The sequence below is a fragment of the Sorex fumeus genome, unplaced genomic scaffold, assembly GCF_029834395.1.
Source record: "Sorex fumeus unplaced genomic scaffold, SorFum_2.1 ptg000024l, whole genome shotgun sequence".
Taxonomy (NCBI): domain Eukaryota; kingdom Metazoa; phylum Chordata; class Mammalia; order Eulipotyphla; family Soricidae; genus Sorex; species Sorex fumeus.
In genome coordinates this window covers 29,331,171-29,351,409 of record NW_026606081.1, presented here as the reverse complement: position 1 = coordinate 29,351,409, position 20,239 = coordinate 29,331,171, and the positions used below count along the sequence as shown (strand labels likewise).

General features: G+C 57.3%; 1 pseudogene; it reads right to left on the bottom strand.

Moving 5' to 3' along the window:
• LOC130023741 (CAP-Gly domain-containing linker protein 1-like) overlaps positions 1-9,002 on the bottom strand; it is a 54,659-nt pseudogene extending 45,657 nt beyond the window's left edge.
• Between the last annotated feature and the right edge of the window lie 11,237 nt (positions 9,003-20,239).

The window sequence follows — 20,239 nt, the reverse complement described above, 5'->3', positions numbered from 1 at the left end:
GCAATGAGAAATACCAAGATGGGCCACGTCACCAGCCTTGAGGGAGCTCAGAGGTTCAGAGGCATTGAGCACCAGCTGCAAACTGAGGCACCTCGGGGAGAGGACGGCAAAGCCAGTCACACGAGCAGGTGGTCAGCAAGGTCAGGGAAAGACCCCTGCAGCCAGCCTCGAGCCCAAGGGTCTGGGCGGAGTCGGCGAGTATGCAGGGGGCCCAAGGCGGGGGGGCCGAGGTTTGCTTTGGGGGCTCCTATCTTGTTTTCTCACTGGCCTTGTGAAGAGTTCTCTGTTTCAGAAAGACCCCAGACGGGCCCGATTAGCCAGGGCCTAGACTAGCACGGCATCCGGGTGCTGGGGACCAATGACCGCCCCAGAATCATGCCGACACGTTCTCAGTCCCATCAGAGGGAACCGCACGGGACGTGACCGGGAGACCTGTCAGCACCAAGCCAGAACACGGCGGCAAGTACACTGACACACAGCATGCAGGGAGCGAGCGTGGAAGTGGGCGAGGGCGCCCGGGTACCAACCTGCCGCTCTCGGCCAGCTTTGCATTCTCTAACTCCTGAATCTGCCGCTCAGTCACCTGGAGTTGCTGCCTGAGCTTCTCCATTTCCAATTTACCTTCGGAACTGGTCTTCCAGAGCCCATCGAACTGCAAGAGCTTCTGCTGGGTGGCTTCCAGTTGCGCCGTGGCGTTGGCCAGGGCCTGGGCTTGCTGATTACACATGGCCCGCAACCCCTCCAGGTGCTTTACCTTCATCTCCGCCTCCTGCAGCTTGTTCAGGGCGTCCTCCATCTCCACTAGGTGCTGGTCCTCGGTCTGGTCGAGCTTGGCCCACGCGGCCTCCAGGCTGTTCTTCTGCTCCTGGGCCATCCTGACCAGCCGCGACCTGAGCGTCTACAGCTCAATGGCGTGTGCTGCACGCTCAGCCGCCAGCTGGGCCTTCAGGCTCTCTACCTCCTGCTGGGACTCGAACTGTAGCCTCTCCATCTGCATCTTGAGCTCGGTCAGCTCGGCCGCCTCGGCGCCCATGCCCCGGCTCATGGCCGCCTTCAGCTCGCCCATGGCCTGTTGGTGCGGGGCGATGGCCGTCTCCAGCTTGGACTTCCACAGGCCGATCACGCCCGCGTTCTCCTTGTTGGCATGGTCCAGCTTGGTCCTCAGCCACTCGCTCTCCTTGGCGAGCTTCTCGGAGGCCGCCTGCAGGGCCTTCACCTCCTTCTGGTGGGAAAACAAAATTTCCATGAACTTAAAACAGGAAGGAAAAGAAGCAGAAACAGAAATTTTTCTTTTGCAAACTAACGGTTTGCTTCTTCTTGTTTTAAGGAATACCTTCAAAAAACTGGGGTTCTAAAGGATTTGATTTGTGCTGCTTGGCTGAAAATCAAAGCTGAGGCAAACTCGTAGACCCAACTGTCAGAACGAGAGAAAAACGCTCATCAACAGCAGCCTCCAGCCCCAAGGAGCAGAGGTGCCTCAGCCGGGCCCTGCCAGGTGCATGATCCTAGGTATCCCTGTCTGATTCGGAGTCTCCAGCAGAAGTGGTCCCGGTGGGGTCGGCCAGGCCACCTCGCATCCTTGCCTGCACCCTGCAAGCCTCTGGGACCTGCCCGGGCTTTACCTCCAGGTTGCCTTTAGTGATGGACTCCTCTTCGACTCGGAACTGGAGGTCCTCCACTTTCCTGTGGGGGAGAGGGAGAGTTGTGAGGGGCGTCACTGCTGCCCCCCATGAGGGCCACCATCCTGTAGATGCGCGCCCGACCCAGCCCCCGGCTCCACACACAGGAGGGCTGAGAGAGTCAGCGAGGACCAGAGCGAGAGTACAGCGGGCAGGGCGTTTGTCTTGCACGTGGCCGACTCGGGTTCAATTCCCAGCATCCCATTATGGTCCCTTGGGCAATGCCAGGAGTAATTCCTGAGTGCAGAGGCAGGAGTAACCCCAGAGCATCGCTGGGTTGACCCAAAAAGAAAAAAAAGAAAGTCGGTGAGTCCCCTCGGCTGCGAGCACTGGGTGGGACCCGCAGGCTACAGGAGGAAGCTCTTTCGAGCCAACATCGGGCGCAGTGTCATATCAGCCTTTTCTGCCTCGCAGCTAACAGAGGTGGTTAAAGACTGACCCGGGGCGCATACTAGTTCCTGTCAGCCAGCTCCTGTCCCCACATTGGGACAACAACGGAGCCCCTGGGGGAGAAGCAGCAAACAACTCGGGGCTGGGGGGGGCAGGAGGGGCTCCCAGGGGACGTGGAGTGTTCGGCATGTGCAGCTGAGGAGCTGAGCCGGGCACTGGCAGTGCCCCTGGACACCACACTGCCGGAAGACCATCTGAGAAGGCGGTCTTGGCGGGCACCCCGTGTCCGTCTCTCTGCAGCCAGGCCTGAGGCCCGCGTCCATCTGTCTGCAGCCTGACCTGAGCCCTGCCTGTCTGCTGCCGTGCCCCATGGGTGCTGCGGGTTTCCTCCCGCCCAGGACTTAACCCCAGGGACTCCCACAGGGCCCCACTGGGATACGACAGTTCCCAGTCACCCAGCACAGGCCTCCGGAACACCAGGCCACGTGGACACAGCAGTGAGGGCCGGGGGTGCCTGGGCTCCAGTGAGCTTCCCCCATTCCCCCCAGTGAGGCCACGCTCGAGACTGGGCACCTGGTGGTTTCTGGTCCTCACAGCCCTGGAAGGCCGGGCGCGCCCCGCCCGAGGCAGTTCCCCAGCTTGGGGCACGGCCTCACCTCTTCTCCTCCTCCAGCTGGTTCAGCAGCTCCACCTTCTCCCGGTCGCTCGCTTCCAGCATTGCCCTTCTGCTTGTCCATCTTGGCCCCTAGCTCCAGGACGTGCTGTGGAGGCAACTGCGCGTGAGTGTCCTCACCCGCCCCCGACAGCCCTCTGTGGGCTGGCACCGCCACCTGCCACCACGGCACACTGAATGCGTCTCCCACCTAAGCTGCAGCGTTTCTGGAAGGCCGGAAGGGAACCAAACCACGAAAGCACCAGCAGGGACAACTTGGCGCTCCCGGAACCCCCACGGGGTGAGGATAAGGGGCATGTGATCAAACCACGTGCCGGATGCCACCGCAACGACGGCAGACGGGGACCCACGGCCTCTCCCTGCACTGCCTGCACCAAGGTCGCACCCAGCATTTGCCACAAGCGTCTCTTGGCCCCGGCACTGTCATCTGCACAGACGTCACCTGGTCGTGCCCGTCCCGGCCAGGGCCAGCTCCTGCTCTATCACCCCCACATGGCTCGTGGCCTTGGCCACCTCCACCCTCTCCAGGTCCCGCTGGGCCAGCAGCTGCTGAATGTGCTGCTGCTTCTCCTTCAGTGCCTCTTGGAGGGCGGTGGTGCTGGAGATCTTGCAGGCATAGCGAGAGGAGGTTTCTGGCAACTGCAAAGGAAAAAGAGACGTGAAGGGGGTGGGGGTGGCGGATGCGGGCATGCACATGGCTATCCTCAGCAAAGCAGATGGAGCAGCGCTGCATCCGTGCATATGGGCCAGCGACTCTTAGCAGAAGCGTCTTGAAACCTTCCCGAAGATCCTTGGACAGGACCTGAGCTCCACTGATGGGCTTCGTGGGAATCCAGAGACTCTTCTGGAGAGCTGGAGGCAGCCCCCTCCACAGCCTGCTCTGGCTTGAGCTTCCTTAAGGCTGAGCCCTTGGCATGAGCTTGAGGCCGGCTCCAGCATCTTCAGCCTTGAACGTCCATCCATCAGGGTCTCCCAGGGCAGCCTGGCCCTTCTCTCTTCCTCTTCCTTCCAGCTCACCTCACTCTCCCCAGCACCCGCCCCAGGCCTGAATAGCACTAACCAGAGACTCTTGTTTCTGGGAATGGCCCCGTGCCCCTGAGGGTCACTAGGTGTGACCCCATAAAAGACCCCTGTGCCATCTGCCTTCGAAAGTGGGGGATGAGAGGCTAGAATGGTAAAGTTGCGGGGAAGGCACTGGCCTTGCAGGTCGCTGACCCGAGCTGGATCCCAGGTACCCACCCCATAGGGTCCCGAGCCCACCAGGAGTGAGTCCTGAGTGCAGAACCCGGAGTAAGTCCTGAGCATTGCTGGGGGGTGGCCCAAAATCCAGGAAAAAAAGGAACAAGTGGTGGGTAAGCATGTGTGAGGGCTCACGCCCAGCGAGCAGGACAGCAAGGGCAGCTCAGGGGAAGACCAAGCACAAAGGGAAGGAGAGAAGAGGCAAAGACAGTGAGGAGGGGAGGGGAGTGGGCTGGAGGGCCGCGGGGACCGGGGGTCCTGTCCGTTCTGTCCTGGGCTCGTGGTCGCTCATGGTCGCTCTGCAGACCCAGATCCCGCTCGGCACAACGGCCCCTGCAGGAGGGGACAAGGTGGGACCTGGTCTTCATTCTTCGGGCACAAGGTGGCAGGGGCTGAGGCGGGGGTGGCCGAGGACGTCCGCTCCTTCTGCCCGGCCACGCCTGACCCATCGCCCTGCTCTTGCCGCTTCCCTGCATCATCTGAGCTGCTGCCAATTGCCTGCTGACTGACGGGCCCAGCAGGGCCCAGGCTGTCCACTGCTGCTTTGCCTGCTGGGAGCTCTCGAGCTACCTGGTTCTGTCCGGGGAGCGGGCTCATCTTTGCCTCTGCGTAAGGATCTGGCCGTGACTTCCCAATACACTTAAAGTATATTGGTCAGTTTAAAAGCCCGGCAAGCTACCGAGAGTATTCGATATGACAGACACAGTAACAATAAAGTTTCCAATGGAGACATTACTGGGCCCACTCGAGCAAATCGACGATCAACGGGAGGGCCTTTACTTACTTTACTTACTAAATGCTCTCCCCAGGGCCAAAGAGTCTATTGTGGGGCGAGGGGGATGGGGGAAGGTGCTTGCAGAGGTTCAAGATCCAGCAACGTCAGGAGTGACACCCCCCCCCTGCAGAGAGCCAGGAATAAGCCCTGAGCACCCCTGAGTGTGGCCCCAAAACCAAATAATAAATAAATAAAATTTCTAGGAGCACACGAGCTCTCGGGCCCAGCCATGTGCAGTGCTGCAGTCAACTCTGATTTCAAGGGGTGGCTGGGAAGAGCTTGACAGCTTTGGGGGTCTCCACCAAGACCTGGGCTCAAACCCCCTCCACCGGGAGCAGCCCCCAAGCACCACGCCTGGAGTCCCTGAGCACTGCCAGGTGAGCCCCAAAACCAAAGAACAAAAATAAAAACTAGGAAAGGCGGGCGGTGGTGTTCCCTGAGCCTCCTGGCCTGAGCGGTGGGGCAGGCCGGACACACGCGCTTCCTGGGCCTGAGGCAGCTCCCTGAGGAAACCAGCCCGGGAACGAACGGCTTCTTTCAGCCAACCGTGGAGACGAACGAGACTGCGAGTTCAGGCGCCGGAGCAGGGAGAAAGCAGCACCCCTGGCATGGGGGGAGGCGGGCGCTGAGGGGCTGGGCAAGGTGGGGGCCACGAACTGAACTCAGGATGTTGATGCCAAAGCCTCTGCCCTGTGCGTGGTGTGTGAGGCCCCAGGCTCCATGCCAGCAAGGCCAGACCCTCTGTGGGAGCCTGGTACCTCAGAGAGCAACTCAGCCAACAAGCGAACCGGGAGGCTCCCACAGGGCACGCACGGACCTGTGTGCATGTATGTATGCATGCATGTACGTTCCTCTGGGCATGTCTACACACACCTGTGTGCACTCGCGCATTGTGTCTATGCAGGTACGTGCCTGTGTGTATACACCCATAAGCCTGTGTATATACGGTATGCACTACGTGTACATGTATGAGTCGCTGTGTGTGTGTGAACGCTTGTGTGTGCACGTATGGAATTACATTGTCGAGGTATACTTCCATGAAGTCACACAGAATCATTCTATATTCCTGTCATATGTGCTAATGGTGATGTCCAGTGTAGGAGTGAGCTCCACCCTGCATAAAGATATGCAAGGCAGGGGCCAAAGGGCTGGAGAGCGAAGCCCCAGCGCTGCCCAGGCTCAATTCCGGAGGCCCGCCAGGAATAATCCCGAGCACAGAAGCGAGAGAAAGCCCTGGGCTCTGCCAGGTGTGACCCCAGAACAGAACAAAACAAGACAGCGGGGGGAGGCTGGAGATACGGCTCAGGTGTTGGTCTTTTTCTCGGATGTGGGAGGCCCCGGCTCAACCCCAGCACTGCAAACGGCCCCTTGAAGCACTGCAGGGTGTGGCCCACAGTCAAGCAGAAAAACAAAACCAAATTCCACAAATGGGCTGGCTCGCGAGGGAAGGAGAGGGGCTTCTGAGTCTGCTCCCCTCCTGAATGGCGAGTCGAGGGGAAGGAGGAGTCGGACGTGAGGGTGGAGGCAGGGCAGGGAAACCTGGTGGTGGTCGAGCAAGACAGGACTGGCCCCAGGCCTGTGCCCACGGCGCGTGGCCTCCTGGCTCCCGTTCCCATGTCATCTGTTTTGTATCTTCCGTTGCACACACACTCCCTCCTCTTCCGTATCGAGGGTCAATGCACGGAGCAGAGGGGGCGGCAGGAAGCGCAGCCCCCAGCAAAGCCAGCCCCCCGGGACACATCTCCATCGTGGGCCCGTTTCCCTGTGGACAATATCTCAGGACACCCTTGCATATTCAGACACACTTTAGTGTTTAGGACTCAGAGAGACGTGAGGGGAGAAGCCACGAGGCCCCAGCTTTGACTTGCGGCCCCGCAATGGACAGAAGTCGAGGCTCCTCTGCATGTCGACAGGGGTGCAGAGGGACAGGAGGGAGCAGGGAGGACAGAGAGAGCAAACAAGCAATGCCAAGCGCCAAGCGTTCCCCAGAGTCTCTGGGTCCCGCTCTGACCCTCCGATGCCCCTTCAGCTCCCCCACTTCATCCCTAAGGCGGCCTGAGCCCTGAGCACCCGAGGAAAGGCCCATCCCTGCTCCTGTCACCGGTGGTGGCTGGGAAGCCACTCGCCTGCCCCCCCGGAGCTGCTCAGCCCACCCAGTCCTGCTCCGCCTCTCACCCCTGGGGCCGTGGGAGTCTGTGGGGGCCTGAGCACCGCGCGGGGTGGGGGGAGCTTCTTACTAGTCCCACGCGGCTGAGCCTGCTGCTCACGGATGAGGCCACGGAGCTCACGGAGCTGAGCGAGGAGGCCCACGGGCAGCGCTTCAGGCTGGCGGGGGTGGTGGCCATCACACGCCTCATGGGGGCCGCCTTGGCCTTGGCCGGCGTCGTGGAGGGGAAGCCGATCTTGGTCTTTGTGAATGGGAGCAAACAAGCCGTGCTTGGGCTGACACTGGAAGTACCTGCGACAACGAGGAGGGGGGGACAAAAGACACCTTTGGCAAGAGAGACAGGCGCCGACCGAGGCGTCCACTGAGTCCCACAGTCTCACACGCCCACAGACTAACACGCTCCCACAGCCCCACACTCCCACACACTCACACCCCAACAAACACTCCCACACTCTCACACCCCAACCAACAGTCCCACACTCTCACACTCCCACTCACCCCAACAAACACACTCACACCCCAACTAACACTCCCACATTTCCACAGCACCAAACTCACACACACTCACTCCCCAACAAACATCATACCCTCACACAGCCCCCCCACACACTCTCACCCAACAAACACACACTCACACCCCAACCAACACAAACTCACACTCATACCCCAACCAACACTCCCACACACTCACACCCCAACAAACACACACTCACACCCCAACCAACACACACTCACATCCCAACAAACACTCCCACACTCACCCCAAGAAACACACACACTCACAACCCAACCAACATTCCCACACTCTCACACTCCCACCCCAACAAACACACACACCACAACAAGGACTCCCACATTTCTACAGCCCCACACTCACACATACTCACTCCCCAACAAACATCATACCCTCCCACAGCACCACAGTCACAAACACTCTCACCCAACAAACACACACACTCACACCCCCAACCAAAACTCCCACTCACACCCCAACCAACACACACTCACACTTACACCTCAACCAACACTCTCACACACTCACACCCCAACAAGTACACACTCAGCCCCCAACCAACACTCCCAAACTCTCACACTCCCACCCCAAAAAACACACACTCACACCCCAAAAAACATTCCCACATGTCCACAGCCCCACAGTCACTCACACTCCCACCCCAACAAACACACACACCACAACAAACACTCCCACATTTCCACAGTCCCACACTCACACACACTCACACCCCAACCAACACTCCCACATTCCCAATGTCCCACACTCACAAACACACCCCCTAAAAAACACACTCACACTCACACCCCAACCAACACTCCCACAGTCCCACAGTCACACACTCATATACACACCCCTCATACATACATATCCACACCCCAACAAATACTCCCACATTTCCTCAGCCCCACACTCACACCCCAACAAAAATACACTCACACTCACACCCCAACCAACACTCCCACACTCCCACAGCCCCACAGTCACACACACGCACACCCCAACCAACACTTGCACGCTCTCAAACCAACAATGACACGCTCTCATTTCCTCACAAACATGCTTACACCCCCACCAACACTCACATGCTCATGCCCTCACCAACACTCTCACAGCTCCACACTCACACGCTCACATAAACACACCCTCATACATACATATCCACACTCCGAAGCACACACATTCAAACATTCAACACACACACTCCCTCGCACGCCGCCCACCCCCACCGCGCAAACCAGGGGCGATTCCAAGCAGCCTCCCCAGCATCTGAAGGGCGACAGCAGGCCCGGGGGGTTCCTGCGGGCCGAGCACAGCTGCATGTGGGAGCCCCAGGCTGTCCCCACATCCCTGCAGGGTCCCCGAGTGCCACCGGAAGTGGCCCCACCTAAGAACCAAGTGAAGTGACCTGCAGTCCCCTCAGCGCCTCCCCGGCACCGTGCACTGACCCATGCTGTCTGGGAGGGGGGCAAGAGGACCCACCTTGTTCTGGCCACGGCACCATCGTTCTTGCCCAGCGGCTTGTCCAGCTCCACGCCACACCAATCCCACTTGGCGAAGTCCATCTCCCCGAGGAAGCGCACCACACCGGCCTTCACGCCTCCCACCTGCCGGAGGGACGCGGGTCAGGCACCCTGGACTGCGCACAGTGCCCCCACCCCCACAAAGGAACATTCTGGCTTCAGAGTAGGGATTTCCGGAAGAAACCCAAAGGTCAAGGTGCCACTTCCCCCCGCAACCCCTACAGCGTGAGCAGACGCTCCTGCTCAGTGTCCATGCAAGGCAGCGGCGTTCACACCCACTCGCTGACACCGGTGGCCTGGCTGACCATACCCCCGGGAATCTCTGACCCAGGCCAGTCACCTGGTGTGGCGAGGGGGTCGCTGCCCCGCGGGTGTGGGAGCAGAGCCGTGGCAACCCCACCGCTGGAGAACAATTAAGCCAGAAACCAGCTAAAGGAAAATGACTGTTCTCATATCTTAGCGGACTTCCATTTTCCAGTTCTCCTTCACTATGCCTTGGCTTCACGCTTGGCCCCTGAGACGCAGAGCAAAACAGAATCACAGCGTTGGACACTGACGGGAATGCTGACAAATAGGGCTGGAGCACTGGGGGAAGGGCACTTGCTTTGTGTGCGGCCACCCTGGGTTCAATCCTAAGCACCCAAGATGGTCCCCCTAGCCCGCCAAGACTGATTCCTGAGTGCAAAGCCTGAGGGACCCCAAAACCAAAAAGTCAAAACAGAAAGGAGAGAGAGAGAGAGAGAGAGAGAGAGAGAGAGAGAGAGAGAGAGAGAGAGAGAACCTCAACTAATAATGCCCGAGAGCACACTTTTCTTTTTTCGGGTCTGGGGTAGGACTGGGTTCACATGCTAGGGGGTCACTCGCAGCATGAGGGGTAGCAGCGTCACCCAGGACTGTCTCTGTGAGTCCTGAAGTGCCATCTGCAAAGGCCCTGGCACAGCCTCCGTGGCCAGGCGTGGGCCCTGGGCACTGTGAGTGTGACAAGGAATAAAAGAACAAGAGACAGGTGGCTGGGGTGGCGGCCCTGGGCTGAGAAGAGGCTGCAAAGTTCCTGTCTCACAGCTGATCATCGGCGAAGAATTTAGCACAGAACATTCCGTCCCCGACCTTGAAACAGCCTCCTCTAACAGCACAGCTGGAAGCCAGTCAATTCTCTCAAGACACTGACGTCATTTCCTGGAAATATCATCTGCCCAAAACTGCTGCAAGCCTGTCTCCAGAACATTCTGTCAGAGCTCAGCTGGAGAGAAGGGAAGTGATCTCCCAAGGTCAGGAGAACCACCGCACATCAGCCCGGAGAAGCTCTTCACGGTTGGACTCTGAGACGCCACAGGACGGACAGAGTGACCTCCTGCTCTGAGACACCATAAGACTGACCAGAGCGACTGACTGTCCCGCTCTGCGACCCCTGCCTACTTGCGAGCACAGACGGGACTTGAGGTCAGAGCTGGGCATTTCCAGTGACCCCAATGAGGGTCCCTGAGTCTCCAAAGAGAACCAAAGTAGCACAAGCATGGGGGCAACCTGTCCACTGCCAGGGATGGGGAGTGCCAGGGGCAGGGGACCGCCTTCCACAGGCCTAAGTCTGGAACAGCCATGTCAGAGCCTTCGAAGGGCTCCTCGGAGGTCAGTCCCGTAAACATCGGGGCCAGCTGGCGCAGAACCTAGACTTCCTGTGCGCAGGGAAGAATGGGGCAAAGGGCAGGAGGCCCTTTGGAGAGCCGGGAGGGCGCCAACCCTGCATGGGAGCTTCGCCTCAGTGCCCCGAGGCCAGCCCCCACTCGCCACGGCCTCCTGACCACGGCTCCGTTAGGCCGTGGAGTGCCAAGCAAACCTTCCTTGAATTAGGAAAAAGACCAAAGAAAGTGTTTGGGTTTTCTTTTTTCCCCCTTCTTCTTTCAGAAAACAGCCATTATGCTGGTTGTGGTTCCCCCAAAAAACCCTCAAAAACTTTTTTTTGAAAGGCGTGCTCTAGCTGAGGTATGGAGCGATGGAACAGCACAGCGGGCAGGGAGTTGGCCTTGCACACACCTGCCCGGATGTGGTCCCTGAGCACAGGGCCAGGACTCAGCCCTGAGCACCACCACCAATAAATGAATAACTGATCAGAGTTATTCACCGCAGAGCCAGTGGCGGTGTCCCCGCTCCCTTGTTCCAACGACATGGTGTCCCCGTGTCCGGGTGTGGACGGTTGTGAATGCAAGTTAAAAAAGAAAAGTCTTTTTTCTTCTTTGGGTCTTTGGCTCACACCTGGCGATGCTCAGGGGTGACTCCTGGATCTGCACTCAGGAATCATTCCTGCGATGCTTGGGGGACCCTATGGGATACCGGGGAACCCAGGTTTGCTGAGTGCAAGGCAAACGCCCTCTCTGCTCCAGCCCCCCAGTCTTTAAACCGTGAGTCTCCTCCAGCTCCAATTCCCTCCCCATGTTACTCTTTGGCCATCCCCGAACCCTGACCATGACCCTCCAGGACTCTCTGAGGGCCACCCTGCGCCTGCAGGCGGGTCACCTCACTGCTCTCCTCTCCGTCCTCCACAGCTCGGACACTGGCCTGGCGGTGGCCATCCCTGTGGTCCCCGGGAAGCCACTGGCTCCGGGTCAGCCCCCAGTCTGTCCAGAGCCGCCCACCTCAGACGTCCCCGAGGGGACTTTTCCTGGCCGCTTCCCACGGGTTCTGAAAGCATTATTGAGTGCTTCTGTTGGGGGAGAACAGTTGTCTACAGCCAAGCGCCTCTGCTTTGGGGACCTGTGCAGAGGAATGGGCTTGGGGTGGACTGAGGATGCCACGTGCAGGGACCTGGTGACCCCCACCAGAAACTCATCTCATGGGGGTTCCCCTTCACCCCCACCTTCCAGTAGCTGCTCAGAGAAACACAAGAGCAGGTGCTGTGTCTGAAGATCGAGCAACCAAGACAGCAAAACATACTCTTGAGAATGTTCCGGAGACGGGTCCCGACCCGTGGCCTACTCAGGGTCCATCCCCGACACCCCAGATGGTCCACTGAGCCCTACCAGGAGTGATCCCTGAGTTCACCACCAGGAGGAAGCCCTGAGCACGGCCAGGTGTGGCCCAAACACCAAACCACACACGTCTGGAGAGACGGCTCAGGGCTTGCGCACAGCCGGGCACGGAATGGCCCGGAGCGGCTCGGGGTGAGCCCTGTGACACCCCAAACACAAACATCACAAACCAGAGAAATGGAACCGATTTCCAAATTTGTTCGTTGGTTTGTTTTCTGAGTCACAGTCAGAGTGCTCAGGGCTTACTTCTGGCTTGGTGCTCAGGGATCACTACGGGATGTGCTTGGGAGACTGTACATGGGACCAAGACGTAAACCCCGGGTCAGAGGCGTGCAAAGCACGCGGCCTCCCCACGGCACGACCCTTCATCCTGTTTTGGCTAAACTGGTAAAACTGGCAGCGTCCCCGCACGCATCCATCACGCTGGAAACTGCAGGACCAGGCGTCCCGGCTGCTCGTCCTTCCACCCAAACCGCGAGTCTGCAAAACCTGATGGATCAGACAGGTGAATGGACACCCACCCGCGACCGCTGCCCTCGGCACTCACCAGCACCCGGTCCCCGAGCTTCAGCTCCTGCTCCCCGTTCTTGAGGGAGCCAGCCTCCAAGAGGTTGGAGATGGACTCGACGGCCGTCCTGGTCAGGTTGCTGATGTGAGGGGTGGCCGGTGCCTCCTTTGTGGAGGGCTGGGGCGCCTTCGGGGTGGCGGCAGGGGCCGGGGAGGTCGACAGGGGCGGTGTGGCCCGGGCAGCAGGCGCTGGCTGCAGGCCGTTGGTCTCATCGTTGGCCTGCAAGCTCCTGCTCAGCTTGGACGGCCGGGTGAAGATGCCCTTCAGCGGTTCGCACTGGAAGTAGCGCACACCTGCCACCGAGCCGTCGTTCTTGCCGATGGGCTCGTCCAAGACGATCCCGGCCTCCCGCACAGCCCCCTGAGCCCACCAAGTGTCATTCCTGTGCAAAAACTCAATCCCAAACAGACAAACAAACAACTGCAGATTCGGGGCCAGAGGGAAGAGGGGACAGGTACTTGCACTGCGGGCAGCTGCCCCTCACGCCCTCCCTGGCATCACACCCACCCCCAAACACATTCAGGAGCCAGAAATCGTCCCTGAGCACTGCGTGTGTCACTGACCACCTCCCCGTCCAGACACTGACTAGCCGGGAGGCGACTCAGCAGTGATCACTGGACATGTGTGTGCGTGTGTGCGTATGTGTGTGTGAGAGAGGCCCGGGGTTACACACAGAAGCTAAGGCAAGCAACACACACACTTTTTTCTATGGGCTGAGAACTGCCAGGGAAAAGGGCCCAGCAAGACTGCGCCAAAGGGGGGCTGGAGAGCGATAGCACAGTGGGTAGGGTGTTTGCCTTGCACGCGGCCGACCCAGGTTCGATTCCCAGCATCCCATATGGTCCCCTGAGCACTGCCAGGACTGATTCCCGAGTGCAGATCCAGGAGTACATCCTGTGCATCACCAGGTGTGACCCAGAAAGAAAAAAAATTGCGCCAATGGGGAGCGAAGGAGGTTTTGGCATTTCCTTCATTCCCTGTGACGCTGCCTAAGTTTGATAACCACAAGCCAGTATTAACTTCATTTCTTTTTTTTTTCCCCTTTATTTTATTTTATTTTTTTTTAAAGTTGTAGATTTACAATTTTTTGTGCTTTGGTTTCAATTATACAATGATCAGATACCCATCCCTCCACCAGTGCCCATTTTCCACCACCATGGATAATATCCCTCCCACCCCCATCCCCCCATCCCCCCTGTCTCTGTGGCAGGGCAATCCCCTGTGTTCTCTCTCTCCTTTTGGGTGTTGTGGTCTGCAAAAGAGGCATTGAGTGGCAAACATGTTCAGTCCATAGTCTACTTTCGACATGCATCTCCCCTCCTGGGAGGATCCTCCAAACATCCTTTATTTGGTGCTCCCTTCTCTATCTGAACAGCCCTTTCCTCTAGGATACCCGGCTGGCCTCTAAGTTATGGAGTAATCCTCCCGGTGCTGATCTCAGCTATTCTTGGGTATTAATCTCATACTTTGTTACTTTATATCCCCCAGATGAATGCAATCTTTCTATGTCTATCCCTCTCTTTCTGACTCATTTCGCTTAGCTTAACTTCATTTCTTAACCCACAGAACTGAGGCAGACATGTGGATGGGGGAAGCGTCGCCATGGCAATGGAACTCCGAGGAAGTCAACAAAAGCTTCATGGCCACCAAAAGACCACCTGAGGGCACAGGACCCAAGGTCTGGTCAAAATTAACCCACATTAGGAGGCCCAGAGCAGGCTGGACCCCCCGAGGGAATAGGAACAAAGGCCAGGAAAGGAATTTCTAAGAGGACCTTGGACCACTCAACTCTACCCCCTTGGCAACCACCCTAACAATGGACTCTAGGTAGCTAGAAACTCCCACCAGGGGCAGCCTGGGGAAAACCCGAGATTAGCCACCTTGAACCAAGGGAGGGCGCTCATGTGTGCCCGAGCCCAGGGACTGCTCTTGCCTACGAGGTCGGTCATGTCACGGGCTTCTCCCCTCCTGAGGTGTGGACTTTCTCGGACTGAACGCAACCTAGCAACCTAACGTGTTCAGTGGCTTTCTGCGCCTCTGGAGAAGCCGCACTCTCTCTCGAGCCTGTTACTCCCTTCCTCATTTCCCCTTCCTAAAAGCCTCCAAATAAAATGTTCCTGCTTCAAGCTCATCTCCTGAAATGCTTTTCTGCGAGAAGGACAAAGGCCCGGGGGCCTGAGGAGGTCGAGGATCGACTCCCTTTCCCTGAAAAGGGCAACCCCTCACTCCGGCCCGAGACCCTGGGAAGGCCTAGTGGGCGTCGTGTGGCTGGTAGGGCTCGTCGCGTTCATCAGTGCCAGCGCTCCAACCAGTCCCGGGGGAGTGACATCTTCTCCTCTGCTTCTCATCAGCCCCCCATGAGGGCCCACTAACTTCAGAGTCATTCCATATTTAATAGAAAAGTCCGCAGGGGGCAGAGAGGCAGGACAGTGGGGAGGGCACTTGCCTTCTATCCAGTTGTCCTGGGCTTGATCTCCATCAGCACAGGGATGTTAGCCGGCCAGGGTGACCCCTGGGCACAGCCAGGTATGGCCACCCCACCCCACCCCACCCCACCCCACCCCACCCCACCCCACCCCCCAAAATATATATAACTACTAAAAAAACTTAAACAAACTAAAGATTAAAAACTATCATACACTAAAGAACTGTTAGAGAAAAAAGCCACCCGCACGCGGGCAAAAAGCCCAAAGACTCAGATTCACCTGTGTCACACTGCACTCGCAGCTTAGAGAACTGAGCTCTGACAAACAGGCTCGTGCCAGTCTCCTGCAGAGACTGAAAATGGCACTTGGAGTCTAGAACGTTCCAAGGTAGAATGAGAATTCAGCAAGGAGGAGGGCATCATGGGCCCTTCTTAAAGGGGCAGGCGCCACCCTTCGTGACGCCAGGGTCCGGCTGAGGCTCCGGAGGGCTGCCCTGCAGATACTAGCACTAGCTGGCCAATGTGCCTCTGGTCCCTGCGGGGCCCAGTTCTGAACCCCTGGGCCCTGAGAAAGTGGTTTCAGAAAACGTTTGACAAATGTTTGGCAGTTACAGATCTCCAGCTGAGGTCATTCGGCATCCCACGAGTGGGACCTGGACCCAGTGACCGTGCCCAGGGCCCTCCTCAGGAGCCGGGCCATAAAATCTGTGGACGGGGGGGGGGGGGGGCGAGGGGCAGGGCGACAGGGCAGAGGCCCTGAGCCCGACCCTGACAGCCCTGCTCTCTGTGACCCCAGTGCTGTGAGCAACACCTGCCACACCATGGCCAGGGAGTGGCCCAGCCCACTAAGGCCTGAGAGCTGTACAGAGGCATATGGTCTGGCCTGCTCCGATTGGGAGCACAAGCTGAATGAGTGCGGGTCCCCTCGAGGATGAGTGAGCAGGAACGGGGGAGTGGTGGGGAGGAGGGGAGGGCGGAGTGACCTAACCTAGGGGCTGAGGGCCGACTCTGATGCAGTCATCGGGGCTCATCCTGGCAGGACCTGGCGGGGGGGGGAGGGGGGGTGACGTACAGGGTGGGGTGGGGTCAGCCACAGGCAAGGCAGGCTCCTTGGCCCTGGGCTACCCTTCTGGGCAAGGATACCTATTTTCTTTCTTTCCTTTTGTTTTTTGGGACACTCGGCAGTGCTCAGGATTACTCCTGGGTCTGCACTCGGGAATCACTCCTGGCGGTGCTCAGGGGACCTATGGGGTGAGCCATGCACCAGGCAAGCGCCAAGTCTTGATGCCAAGGTGCCCACGAAACACAGTGTGCAACAAGGGACTCTACAGAGAACGTCAGGGCCAGCAAACGCTACGAGGAAGTCAATCAATTCTGAAAAAACACAAAAAGATGCAAAAGGAGGGGCTGAAGTGAGAGCACAGTGGGGAGGGGTTTGCCTTGCTCTCGGCTGATCAAGATTTGATCACCAGTCCTGAGCACTGCCAGGAGTAATTCCTGAGCATCACTGAGTGCGACCCAAAAAGCCAAAAAAAAAAAAAGAAAAAAACAGCGCGAAAGAAAATGTGTTTGAGCTTCACGCCCTACTGAGCAGCTCCCTGGCATGGCCACGGCCCCAGAAGCACAAGGACTTAACACAGAGAACCAGCAGCTTGGAGCAGAAAAGCAAATGGACTATGTGTTAAACCGCGCCATCATGACTGACCGGAGGGGAAAGGGTGTTGCCCCCTTCGCCCTCTCCTCTCTGGAAAGAAAGGTGGCGGCCACACGGGAGCCTGGTGGACAGCAGGTTTGAGCCGGGGGTCGGGGGCTGCAAAAACCTCACGAGAAGGGGGGCGTTCCGGCCCGTCCTTCACGCCCTACCAAGGTCGCCAGTTGCCCCCCACGAGCGGCTCTCCGGCACGGCCACGACTCCAGAGCACAGAAACCAATCTCTTAATTATCTAACTTTTAATAGAAATACTTCCAGGATTAATAAGTAAAATAGCAGATATCCAAACCCAGCTGTAGAAAGCAAATCATTTCACAACGCTTTTTCAGCATGTCTGATTGGGGGGGGGGGGGGTTGTAAACTCTAAATAATAATGGTGCATCTTTTATTGAAACAATAAATCGAGTCAAAGTAGACAGAGTGTTAACTAGAACTCATCTGCCTCACAGGAATTGGGAGGGGTGGGAGGTGGGGTTCTATTGGGGTTCGCGGTTAAAAATAAGTATTGGTAAAGGGAAATGTGTTTGATATTTACACGACTGAGACCTAAACCTGAACGCTCTGTAACTTTTCCCACAGTGATTCTATAAATAAATAAATTATAAAAAAAAGAAAAAAAAGAAAATGTGTTTGAGCCTCACTGTCTCCCTGAGACTTGAGCACTCAGTGCCGTGTGTGAGCCCAGTAGAGTCTCCGGCTTGAACAAGCCCCGACCCCCTCACCCCCATGCTCCTGTGTTTGGACCGTGACCCTAAATCCTGTGATGGGATCACGTGTGTCCATGACAAAGACGCTAGCAGGCTCATACCCTAGAACGTCCCTGCTTCACACAGGCGTGGCACACAGGTCCTGGCCTGCTAGCGACCGGCAGTGATTCGGCAGGAAGCAGAGGTGTGAGCCTGAATGTGGGTCAAGTCCGTTCCTTCAGCTTGGAGGGGAGGAATGTCCGAGAGGGGGTTTTGAGCACTTCCTCACAAGCATGAGGTCCTGAGTCCAAGCCCCCGGAGTCACACGTGCACCTGGTACAAAGCCGGCACAAACCAGGCAGCTCTGCTGTCCCAGCACCACGCAGGAAGGGGGGTGACCCCAGGGGGAGGGCCACCGAGAGAGGAGGTGGACACCACAGAAAAGAGGAGGGAACACAGGGCAGAAGTTGAGGGCTGCAGGGCCGGGAGCACTGGGTAGAGAGCAGCCCAGGGGAGAAGGAGGCCAGGCGGGCGCCCCTTGTCACTGGCCACTCGAGGCAGTCACACAAGCCGTGTGCAGACCCGCGAGGCTGACAGGGCGCCAGGGACAGGGCAACCCCAGCAAGGATTTTTCTTTAAGTTTTGGGCCATGGGGCCAGAACTCTAGTACAGCGGAGAGGGCGTTTGCCTTGCACACAACTGACCCGGGTTCAATCCCGGCATCCCATAGGGACCCCAGAGCACCTCCAGGAGTAAGTCCTGAGTGCAGAGCCAGGAGTGACCCCGGAACATGTCCAGGTGTGACCCAAAAACAAAACAACAGCAGAGCAAGCAGAAGGGCCCGGAAGCTCCGAGCCACGGAAACGCCAAGGTTGGTTGGTGCCCACTCGCCCCCGCCCCCCGCCAGGCCAGGCCGGCCTGGGATCAAGGTGCGCAAGCGTCTCCAGACAGGATCTGCCTCACCGGCTCGGTGCGTTATCTCAGCCTATCACCCAACTCGACTGGGACTGACTCTGGTTATCTCCTTGACTGGTTATCTTGGGCATCTCCGGGGCCAGCCCCCAATCTCCATCCTCCCACCTGGCCAGGGCGGGATCAGGTGTCAGCACCTGCCTGTCCAAACGCAATGCAAGTACAAAGGCCAGGCTCGCCCCCAACTCGTAGGACACGACCAAGCTAGGGGCCCCGGAGAGCACTGGGCCCGAGGACGGGTCCCAGAGATCCCCAAATTTCCCTTGCTCGACGGCCCGGCCCAGCAATCTGCATCAACCACTGGGCCCGAGCTCTCTGCTTTCCTTCTGCTTGCTCAGCGAAACGCAGCACCTCACACCTGTGTTTGGAGGGGAGGAACACCAAACTTTTTTTTTTTTTTTGGCTTTTTGGGTCACACCTGGCGATGCACAAGGGTTATTCCTGGCTCTGCACACACAGGGGTTACTCCTGGCTCTGCACTCAGGAGTTACTCCTGCCGGTGCTCAGGGGACCATATGGATGCTGGGACTCGAACCCGGGTTGGCCACGTGAAAGGCACACGCCCTACCCGCTGTGCTATGTCTCCAGCCCTGGAACTCCAAACTTTATATAGAAAACAATGTATTTCACAATGCCTTTTCAGCCATTCTGATTGTTGGGGGGTAAATTCTAAACAATCGTGGTGCATCTTTTGTTGAAATAATGAATGTAATCAATGTAGAGGAGAGTTAAGTAGAAATCATCTACCTCACAGGCATTGGGTGGGTGGGAGGTGGGGTATATTGGGATTCTTGCTGGTGAAAAATGAGCACTGGTGAAGGGTGAAGGGAAAGGAGTTTGATCATTGCATGACCGAGACTTAAATCTGAAAGCTTTGTAACTTTTCCCACAGTGATTCAATAAATAAATATAAGAAGAAAAATAATAAATAAATAAAATTATGAAAAACAAAAAAAAGTGAGGTGGAGTTCAAGCCCAATTCAATCAGCTAATCAGTGGCTGAATAAATAGCAGTACTCCTACATTAAAAGCAAACAAACAAACAAACGAAAAACACTACTTGTTAGGCGAGTGCATCAGCAGCCTGATGGCACCTTCAGACTCCAGATACCCCAAAATTGTTGCTGTGCCTTTGGCCAGACCCCAAAAACTTGGGGCAAAGTTTACCAAGAAAGGAAACGGCCAAAAGTTAGGTATGTGGGAAACACACCCACAAGCCACCTCTGGCTCAGCTATATCATTGGAGGCATGGCCTCTCTGGTTCCTGATTGAACTGCTTAATGGCCATGATCGCAGAGACTTAGAAACAAATCTCGAAACCCAGTAGCTTTTGGCAGAAAGGCATCTTGTCCCTGCAGTGCTGGGCCCATGGTTTCATGCCTTGGCCTGTTCCCCCTGGCGGCCAGGTGGCCGCCATCCTCCAGAGGTCACTGGACAGTCAGGCTTGGGCCCTCAGTGACAAAACTTGTTGGGCCTCACAGGATGGGGGTGGAGCCAGTCCTGTCCTCCCCGTCCCAACGAGACCCCAAGTCATCGTCCATGAACGGCCTCTCTGACTCCTGATCAAGCTGCTTAATGACCAGGATGCCAGAGACTCAGGAGCAAATCTCGGAACCCAGCAGGTTTGGGAAGAAATCCCTCCAGATTGAAGTGTTCAAATTTGGAATTTCAAAATCGCGCGGCCACTACTGCAGCCACACAACATCATAGGTTATTCATAACCAGCAATAGAAAACAAAGTATCTACTGTTGCCTTTTCAGCAGATCTGAGTGTTGGGGTAAAATCTCAAACAATAATGGTGAGTCTGGTGTCAAAATACCGAATGTGATCAAAGTCGAGAGAGAATAATTTGGAAATCATCTGCCCCACACGTAGGGGGAGGGTGTGGGATGG